Below are 11,312 nucleotides of genomic sequence, written 5' to 3' on the forward strand. Positions count from 1 at the left end.
TTGAAAGCTTTGTAGAAGCCCCATAAATGTTTCTGTGTGCTAACGTGGTGAGAAGTATGCCCTACCAGTAGCCACTGGTAGGCTCTTTAACCAATTATACCTTCACCACCATTTTAAACCACCTGTTTGGCTCTTTTAACAAGGACTTCCAATCCACACTACCCTCTTCCAAACATCAAGAGTATATCTCCAGATCAACTGAACATGGACAAAGTAGAAAGTAAACAGAGCCATTACCAGAAAGGAATGAGACAGACTTCTCCCAGAGGCATGTTCTTACAGTCATCGCATCAAGATGAACTGACTTGGCTGTGATGGAAGAACAAGCCAGTGGCAGAGGGAAACAGGTGACTTGATTCCTGGTAGTTTGCTCCAAAAAGTTAATCCTTCCTGATGTCCATCTAGAGAAGCTTCTCTGACAGACATCCAGGTTTGTTATCCTGGTAGTTTCCCTCTCCCACTCTGGGAAAGCAGGTGGTGCAGAGAGCCATGGGCTTAGTGCTGAGGGTCAGTCTCTGAGGGAGAGCAGGTGTCACTTTTTGAGGCTGTTAAGTGTTGTCAGGTGATCCCTGCCTGTCCTGCACCCTGTTAAGGCACCAGCAGCAACATGCTGCAGGAAGACAAATGATTTCAAACACATGCTACAAAAAGCCCCTCCATGCTACAATAGAGGATCTCTCCAAAATAATACTGACATGGAAAGCCCCGTGCCACAAGCTGGAATGCTGCCATCAAAAGCAGCTGGCTCTTGGCTTGAACACCCAACCCATGTGAGAATCAGGAACCTGGAGGGGTTTTCTGGCTGTTTTGATGACCTTTAACTACTAATCCAGTGTGGTTTTTTTTGTTCCTTTCAAGTGTTTTACTTACACATTCAGAGTGTAAGTTCACTTGCAGTTCACTTCCAGAGTAAAGGGTAAATCTGTCACTTTGCTCCAACTTGCCCTGGGAAAGTTATATTATCAGTGCAGCCAAACATGAACATGGGGGCATAGCCTGGGTTTTCATCATTTCAGCAAGTTCTCTCTTGTGCACACCCACAAGAGGGGGGACGTTCCTCCAGAGGTCATTAATCCATGGGTTACAGAGCTTGTGACTGCCAGCCACGTTGGGTGGACTGCCTTGGCTCTTGCAGAGCCCTTCCCATTGGTTTTTGACCACGCTGAACATTTACACAATCTAAGTATTTCTAGTATTTATTTCCCAATGCTCTCTTGGATCTTTGGAAGTGTGCACTGTCCTCGTTTGGGTCATCTCACTGTGCTACTGCAGAGGAATTGTTGGCTCCTTGGCAGACACAAAGTACTCAGATCCTCCATTCCAGCTTGAGCAACCCTTTTGGGCAGCCCATAGTTTCTCAAACATATCTGTTATTCAAGCTTGCGTTACACAAAAGCAACCATCTCTTGGCTTGTACTGAACACCCATCCCCTCTGAGTATCATGGACATGAGGGGGTTTTCTGGCTGTTCTGCTCACCTGCAAAGGAGCCTGGAGGGAATGAGGAGTCCTGCAGCACAGTGCATAGATGGGAAAGGATGCAGGACTGCCTGGAGCAGCCAAGCAGGCTGCAGTTGCTCTCCCCACGATGTTTTCAGAAGACAGGATGTTTTGCTCTGAAGGAAAAGGACAGAGAGTTGCAGAGAAATCAGGTATCTGGTTGAACTTACACAGATGCACAGGCTGTGTATGTTACTCTTACATCTTGAGATGTAAGAGTAACACTGATCTCCATGTCTCTGAGGGGAAGGGAAAACATTCAGCCTTCTACTAAATTCTCCTTATTTACAGATTTATTTTATTTATTGAGGGTCTCTCACAGCTCAGGAATATACAGAAGTGTTCATTTAATTTACTGTCAAGTGCCACACTGTGGTATGTAGTGTTTCATGCACAGGCAGGATTAAAAGGTTTCACTGAACTGAAAAGCTGAGTTGCATTTGATCACCTTCAAAGGGGCCAAACTCAAGAGAATGGGAGGAAAATAATTTTCTGTAGGTTGAAAGGAGACTGAAGTTAATGATCCCTCATGGTTAACTTACAGCCCCTTATTCATTGCGGGTGTTAATGTTAAGTCAGCTTCACTGCTGCCAACTTATCTCCTTCAAGACACCTTTAACTACTAATCCAATGTTTTTTGTTCCTCTCAAGTTCTTTGACTTACACATTCAGAGTGTAAGTTCATTTCCAGTTCACTTCCAGAGTAAAGGGTAAACCTGTCACTTTGCTCCAATTTGCCCCGGGAAAAGTTATATTATCACTGCAGGCAAACATGAGCATGGGGGCATAGCCCGGGTTTTTATCATTGTGCACACCCACAGTTCAATCCAAACAAGCTCTCACAGGGGTTTAGTTCTCCATTGCAGCACACAGGCTAGTCTGCTTGGATTGTATTTGGACATTGAAATGAAGTGTGGCTGAGAAACTGGCTCAATTTCAGCAAATGAGGCATTTCTGCCTGGGGAGCTCACCTGCACCATGAGAAATGAAGCATCTTGCAGAGGTGCAGGAGCTTTTTACCTGCAATGGGAACACTCTAACTCCAAAAGCTACACTTTCCCAAGGATGCCCACTGCAGCAGGTGGCCAACCCCAGTGTAGGTCAAGTCCAGGCTATTCAACTGGAGTGTTTATATTCAAACCTGCTCAGAGTGCTGCTAAGGACAGAGGGAATAATGCCATTTCCAGTCCAAAGGCAGCCTCTATCTGCAGAGAAGTTCTGCTGCTCTTTCAAGAGCAGCCAAGAGCAGAGTGTGCTCTGCAAACCCCCATCCGCCCACAAACAGCAGGAGCCTCTTCCCCCGACTACCTGAGTGCATCCGGGGGGACTGAGCCCCCAGCAGCTGTGCTGATGCCACACTGAGCTGCCAGATCTGCTCAGATCCACAAAGGCACCATGTGCTCCCAAAAACATCCCCTGCACGTGCCTGTAATTTTGTCTAAATTCACCTTTGAACCTCGTGGGCTTTGCAGGCTCCCCCTCTCACCCCTCCACAGTGCAGAGCAGACAAACCCCTCTTCACTGCATTGGAGGGAGGGACTAGATAAATAAAAGCTGTAATAGAGAGGAGCACACTTCCCTCGCTGTGCATGGGGAGCATCAGCTGGAAAGAAGCCAAGTGACTACTGAGCCCTGGAAGAACAAAACAGCAACTGGTTTTTCTGAAGAAATACAAATTGAGGCTGAAAGAGATGTGAATTAAACGAAAATCCAAAGAGAAGCAACACAGCTACTGCAAAGCACCCAGCCCTCAGGAGGAAGAGCATTTATCCCCAGCAGTGCTGCTCTGCCGGGAGCCTCTCCAGCCACTCCCTCATCAGTGCCACGGATATAGTGAATTCCCATGAATGTCTTCTGTGACTTGTGCTGGCCCATCGATCGCAGCCAGCTGAGAGGAACCACATCTGAGGATGTAGGGCTGAAATCAGTCAACAGCAAATCATCCATGGGGGGGGGGACGTTCCTCTGGAGGTCATTAATCCATGGGTTACAAAGCCTGTCATTGCCAGACACATTGGGTGGACTGGTCTGGCTCTTATGCAGTGCATCCTGTTGGCTTTTGACCTGACTGTGCATTTACATAACATAAATATTTCTAGAATTTATTTCCCAATGCTCTCTTGGATCTTTGAATGTGTGCACTGTCCATGTTTGGGTCATCTTCTCGTTGCTGCCGCTGCAGAGGAAGTGTTGATTCCTTGGCAGAAAACAATGTGGTAACCCAGATCCTCCATTCCAGCTTGAGCAATCCTTGTGGGCACCCCACACTTTCCCAAGTGTATCCATTACTCCAGCTGACCTTATGCAGTATGTTAGTATTTTGCTTTTTGTCTTTCTCCCTGCTCTCCATAGTTGTTACAAGCAGTCACTGATGGCCTTTGGGCTGTGATTGACGGTGATTGACAGTGTAAGACTGCAAGACCTTTCTGTTCTAACCCCTATAAGTGGGGGAATAGTACAGCTTTGAAGTAAAAAAGGTTGTTCTTTTTTTCTTTTTCTTCTTGAGAACATCAAATCTTCTGGATCAGACAGGCCTTGCTCAGGGCAGTGTTCCTAGAAAAAAAGATTGGTTTAGCTTTAACCTCAAACTGCACCCTGAGCAGTAACGGGCCGTGGGTGCAGATGGATATAAATTCCTCCGGCTAAGTTTTGAGCTGTCCAGATGCAGGCAGGCTCCAGGCCAAACTCTGTTGTGCTGCATGAGTGTGGCGCTGAGCCCGGCACGGCGGGTCAGAGCCCTCCACACTCAATACCTTTTTTTTTTTTCTTTTAATTTGAACCTCTTGCAATTTCCCTCACAAACACTTGGCTGCCAAGTGAATTGTGATTTACAGTGAACTACTTGCAACACCATCCATTCAGGGGAAACCCCTCCAAAAAAAAAAATTTGCAGGGTTGCTTGAAGCACGCGCCGCGTGACCCCAGCTGTGGAGGAGGTGGCTCACTCCTTTGTCACCGTGCCTGGGATGCCAGGGATGAACGAGGCAGCTGAGAAACTCCAAACGCTGTGTGAAGCAGGGTTTCATTAAAATAAAATACACCAAGCGCATTGCGTGTATTGATTTGTAATTCTCACCAGTGGTTGCTTTCATAAAGTAATTGCAGATGCTCGCTCTTGTCGCCTGCAAAGAGAGCAGTCAAAATCTTTGTCTTGCTTAACAGCCTCTGCATCAAAGACCTCGTGAGAGGCTTGGACACTTTAAAAGGATCGGCAATTATCTGTGGTGCTGGCTTTGCATTTACTTTCCTTGCATATTCATGCCAGTGATATTTTAGCATGCACATAACAGGAGGAAGCAAAGACTGACAGTGGGGGATCCAGCTGAAGTGAAGCAGATGTCTTTTAAATTCAGAACACATACAGCACAGTAACACTGAGTGATCGAACACAAACTAGAAGTGAAATCAGAAAAAACAGATTTTAATACTTGAAACTGAGCACTGTAGAAAGAACAAAGAGTCTGAGTGGTGCAAAACACACTTATATTAAAAAATTCTTCACTCTGAGAACCCTACTGCATTGCCAAGGACAGGTAAGGAATTTCAATAAACTTAGTTTTATGTTGACTGTGTCCCTTTAATTATTACTTTTTGGCACAGCACACAGGACACCTCCAGGCCAAAACACAAGTGATGTTGAAAGTACAACTGTTCCTTCCCTTTGGGAATGAAGGTTTTCTGACTGTTATATAAACATATTTGGATCTATTTTTTAGAGATTCCTCCCATTAGCAATTATATTATTAGCAGTGAGTCAGAGAGCTTTTTGCTGATGTTTTAAAATACTTAACTTAAGGTCAGAACCTACTAAACTTCACCAAGCGAGCAGACCTGGTGTGAAACAGCCTTATTCTCTCCGGTGGGATTGCTCTAATGAGCAAGGGTTGGCAGCATGTGATCTTAGATTGTGAACTATATAGAGCCACTTCCTTTTAATTGCAAGGCACTGGGCACATCCAGGCAAGAGCAAAACGTAAGGATAAAAGAGCAAGTTAGAGAAACAGGAGATAATTATAAAATGAAAAAGAACCAAGGGTGGAGGGTTTCTCTTTTTCCTGGTTAATCTGGGAAACTTATTCAACTGAGGCAGCAACCAGTGGTCATTAGAGGAGTGCTGTGACACACAGGCAGTAAAAAAAGCTCAAATCCAGGCTTTTACAATAATCACAGACCTGAAGGCAGACATGCAGTTTCTCTCGGAACAGCCTTCTTCTAAAAGCAGACCTGAAATGTAACCCACATGCCTGAGGCTATCTTTGGTGCAGAAGCCCTTCTGGATAAACCAATGTGATGAGTTCCTTGGCAGTGGAGCAGAGTTACTTATAGTTTTGATTTGGCTTTTGCACAGCACAGATGAGGCTGTGGGGAGAGGCCGGCAGGCTGGGGAAGCTCAGCTGCTTTGTTTTGCTGTTACTCACTTAGGATTTTATGAAATTTTGATCCATACAGATTAGACAACTGCCTCCCCTCCCACAGCTTAATTTCACTTGGGTTTCGGAGAAAGCTGAAAAAATGGAAATAAAGCTAAGCTTAAAGCATAGCTTCTGTTTTGGGCATGTGTCCACTGGCTTAAATCACATAAAAGGGTCGGCTTCCCCTAGTTTGGAGAACATTTCAAAATACAGCTCACACTTTTCTCAAAAACCTTTTGATTTCCCAGGCCATTTGAATGGCCACGGGCTGGCTGCTGGTTGTGAGGCAGAACCACACGGGGTTTACACAGTTTTGCTTTTTGCTGGGGTACGTTTCTAGCAGAGCTTTTTCCTGCCAAAACCACAAAGGATGAGGCAAAGAGGAAAAATCTCCAAGGCTGTCAGTGAAACGACTCTTGAATAAGGTGACATAAGCCTCGCACACAGAAGATTAAGCCTAATCTCTGAAAAGGGACAGCAGAAAGGCTGGTAGGCTTCAAAATGAGCTACAACAGCTGTGTTTTGGTTGGCCAACAACTGCTCCTGCATTGGCTGCGGCTGGCTCAGCTCATGTGAACAAGTCAGATTATTAAAATACAGCGTTCAGCAATCCCATCCTCGGAGCACTTGACAGTGCTGCCTTCTCCTTTGTGTGTCACTGCTTTGGATGTGGTAACAAAGCAAAGCAGAGCGATAATGCGACGTGACAACAGAGTCTGTCCATGGTTCAAAGCAAAAGATACCATTTACTGGCTTAAAGCTTGTCTTTTTGTTTCGAAAGTACCTTCTAAGTAGGGAAATGCATGCCCTTCTCTTTGTCTAGTTTAACTGCTGGGTTTAATTGGCCTTATTTTAGAGCATAATAGATAAATCAGCAAGACATGGCAGAATTCAGAATAAATCAAGCTAAAAAGCTTTTCATGACTTACTAGTCACCACAGAAGGACAGAAACTGCCCATTTTCCACAGTAATAAGCTATGCTACCAACCTGAGGAGTAGTTTAAAATAATTAACAATACCAAAAAAGAAAGGGTGTGTATATGAGTGGTTCAGCAGAGCCACTCCACCCAGTACAATGGGAAAAAATTAACTGGGTGGACCTGCATTCCCCTGGCAGCTCAGAATGTCTTCTCTTTATATTTATGTGCCTGGAGATACACATTTCTTGCACATGATCACAAGCATTGAGGCAAAATAAGATCTTGAAAAGCAAAGCAAGATAAAACAGCACACTCAAGGAAAAAAATGGAAATAATTTGTACAGCAAGATAAAGAGCAACTCACTGTGTTTTCAGGAGTGCTGCTTTCCTCCTTTACAGTAATTATATCATTTATTAGGCTATGTTTCCTGTATGATATTTGGAGTTATTGTGGGAGGATGTCATAACATCCAGGTTTATTAGATAACTTTGGGAACCTTGCTGTGGGAGACTAAAAGAGAAAAGAATGAAAGAGATAAATTGTCTAAGAAAGATCAAGTGCTCTGTTTGAATGCAAAAGGCACCACACACTTAATGGAAATGGGAAATAACTGTGCAGTGCCCTTTTTCCTGCAGATGTAGGATGTCTGGTATTCAGCTCTAACCTGGTATCTAGGACATCTCCCATACTGACAATAATCAGGAAAAAAAGGGATGTAAGTCCTGCCAGTTCCTGCTGGGAAGGAAGGAGATCAAAGGAGAAATGCATGTGCAGAAAGGCTGGGAGATCTGGAACAGGAGAAGACTGGAAGGAACTCGGGGGGGACAAAAAAGCTCGTGCTATACACCAAAAAAAGCCCACGGTGCCCTTAAGCTGTTCTTTTCATGGAGGAATTGCTCAAAAGGAGTTTCCTTCCCATTGAAGGATTTCTGTATGACTCTACTCTGGGGCCTGGACATTTGAGGTTGATCAACAACCCTGCTGTTGATGGCAGCCTGGGGACCACAGAGCTCTGTGCCACCACTTTGGTACAGGAGCTTGAGGCTAAGGTCAGCCAAAAGAGTTGGCTGGGCTCTGAGACAGGTTCAGACAATGTATTGTACCTTATTAGAGTTGTGTTAGTCCAGGTCTGGTCACCATCACCTCTTTTTTGATAATTTTGGTTCCTCAGGAAAGTCTGAGAATGAAAGGCAACACCATTCATTTCACCTTCATGACAAAGATACTGAATTAATACCTATTTAAAAAAAGAAAAGCCAATTGAAGTGTAGTTATTGTTTGGAAAACAAAAAGCATTATATCAGTTGTACAGAAAGAAATATTCAAAGTATTCAATTTTTTTTTTGGAGTCAAATCAACTTGATTTCCTCTCCCTCAATAGGATGTCCCTTTGGTATTTGATGTATTTTCTGTTTTTTGAAATGCCAATTTTGTTGTTATTGTTAGTGAAAAAGATGTTAAGAATCTTCCCAGAGTGCACTCATGAATAAGTGTTGAATTCATTCATTTCCTTAAATCCATCATCTTGGCTGTGTAATGTTACTTGGGGCAACAACAAGGTTGTGTGGGGCTCACTCCAGGTCTCTGCTCAACTGGTACCCCTGTGCAGAGCTGAAAACATCACTGAAAACATCCACTGAATGTGGACACTGTTGACATTAGCTCCTAGCTGGGGAAAGGTTTAAGCTCCACATGAGAGGTCTGTGAATAGATGTCAAACTCTTCTGTCAAGGTGGGTTTTTGCATGGCAGCATCACATCCTGCCCCAAAGAGCACCACAGGCAGAGCAAAAGAGAATAGCATCAAGCTCTGCTCTGCAGCAGCATTTTAAAGCTGAAGGCAATTCAGCTTTGTTCATCTGGAGAGAAGAAATTGTTCTTCGGTTTTTGAGTGCTGGGTTTGTTCTGCACTGCTGCTAAGCTGGGGATTTTGCCTTTTTTTTAAACTTTGTCATCTGAGGAAATCCATATCTAGAGTAAAACAAGCAAATTCATCTTACAAGGTGAGTGTCAATGGGAGCAGTCACTAAGGAGGCTCTGTCTCAATGCAGAATTTGTTTTTTTCCTTTTCTTCCATCTCCATTCACTGTCTGCATACAGCTACTCAGGCTTGCCATTTTCAGTGTCCCTGATTAACACTTTCTTCTGGAGTAATGCCATCTGCCTTATTGCTGTGTTGTCTCCAACATCTGAGCTGCAGAGCAAAGGTGTTACTCCAGTAGTGCAGTTGTATAATCACAAACTCTTTCACTGTGGTATGGAATGGTGGCTCTCTCTAAAACTGCAAGTGTAATTTGCTCTAAGGTATTTTGATTTTCAGATGGAGAATTGCACATGTGGATCTGAAGTCTTTTGGAGCAATATTTCCATAGTAAAAATGAGGCTGGTGGTGAGTTTTCATTATGGTAAAGGAGATGAGTTCTTAAAACTTCTTTTGGCAAAATTAAACCCTTCTGCTTGGCCCAAAAAATATAATTTCTCTGACTCAAATGTAGATCTGATATTTTGCTATTCAATTAAATATCTCTGCCCTCTTAGAGAGACTGCAGTTGTTACTCAATTTCCTAAACGTGGCACTCTGAGAGAGGGAGGGACTTGTTCACTGCTTTTTTCCCTGAGGCTGTATCTAGGATCTGCAAAAATTAACCTATATGTGAGTCTTATGGTGCAGCTGCCTTGTATTTGCTGTGCCATCACCCCTGTAAATACAATTTTTTCATAAAAACAAGCCTATTAACATCCATCAGTTCAGTCACTTCCATGACCTTGGCAGGTCAGTGTCCTTGATAACAACTTTCCTGTTTGTTTTAAGCTGGTTTCTCACATGCTCCTATAAGTGACCCCAAATAGCAGAACATGGGAACACATACATGCTAATCACTCAAAAAAGCCCACAAAGTTTCATTTTAGGTCAATTTGCCTCAACAGCATCCTTTGAAGAGACCTTACTTTGGTGCATGGGTAGGATGCACTGGACTCTGACCATAAGTGTTTTTCTGATTCACTTCCTTCACTATCCACTCCAGGTCACATTTCCCCAGGGAGATTTCCCACAGTCAGGAGGTGATCCCATATGTAGCAGCCTACATAGCATCATCTGACCTTACCATGCACAATGTTTAAACAGTGTTGAGCAACTGACTGTGTCAGGGATGCCAGAGCTTGGAGCAGTGTGGAGTTCCAGGGGAGACACCTCAAACTGGAGATACAGAAGGGATGAGGGATTAGTTACAAAATCAAGAGTGATTTGGAAACTTTACCCGTTTCTGTAAGTACTGATTCAGTGAAGCACTTTTTTTTCTGCACTCCAGTTGTAGCCAGCAGCATATACAGAATAAGGATTGAAATATTTTGAAGTGCTGTCACAGTGTGAATGATTTTCTTTAGAGCATAAAATCAGACTGCAAAGTTATTTTCTGTCTGCAGTGACACAAGAAGAATTTGAATGTAATCATCTCTGGCCCTGGGCATACAGAAGAGCAGAACTGGCCATAACTAGATTCTCTTTCATTCAATCCTTCTAAGAAATATAAAATCCAAAATAAACTCTGAATCTGGCTAGATGTCTCTTAAGAGGAACAGGATTTCTGCATAACTGAAACAGCATGGCTTTGATAATTTAAAAACGCATGATTTAATCATTTCATTATGCATACCTTTTCTCAGCAGGTGCCACAGCCTAAAACAGACAGAGACAAGCATTAGATAAAACAACATGCTTTCTAGCTGAAGAGATTGGAATCAAAGAGCTTAATCTTGCAAGGTGCTGATATCCTCAGTGCCTTTAGACTTGGCTGCAAACAGCAGGTGTGCCATGCACAGCTGAATTGAGCCTCAGCAGAGTCCTTCGCTCAGAAGAAACATCCTGCGGGATTACTTTGATGTTTCCCTTCCTTAGTGCATATCTGCCCATGTCCCACTCTCCTCCCCTTTATCTGCACATGAATGGTGTGAGGAAGAGTTCTGCCAGTGTCCTCACATGCACTGTCAATTCAGGCTGCTCAGACCGCCCCCACCTCCCCACCACGCATCCATCCAACATCTGTCCAGGCTGTGAAATCATCGTGGAAGAGACATGGATCTCAGATCTGCCTCCCCAAGTACCAAAGAGAAAAGAGATTGATTGTGCCAAGTAAAGTATCAGCACAAAGGCAGGTTTTAGCTCTTTAGAGCATCACCCATTCCAGACAGAAAGCCACCACCCCCAGCACAGCCAAGGACAAGTCCCTGGGATCCCCCAAAGGACATGAGACAGACCAGCCAAACCTGTCTGAAATCTCTGCAGGGGACACCCGGGGTATCCCCACCTAACAGTCTGCGCTAAATTGCTTCAAACTCTGTGGTTGAAGCCCTCCACAGGAAAGAGCAGGGACTACAAACTCAGCATCTTCACCACGACTCGGCAGGTAAGAGAACCAGAGCACGCAGCCCTCTCTCTGCTAGAAAGGAGGCTGAGAACACCGACCAGTTTCCTGCAGAC

Source organism: Manacus vitellinus, unplaced genomic scaffold (assembly GCF_001715985.3).
Source record: "Manacus vitellinus isolate BGI_N305 unplaced genomic scaffold, ASM171598v3 scaffold_14_pilon, whole genome shotgun sequence".
NCBI classification, from domain to species: Eukaryota; Metazoa; Chordata; class Aves; order Passeriformes; family Pipridae; genus Manacus; species Manacus vitellinus.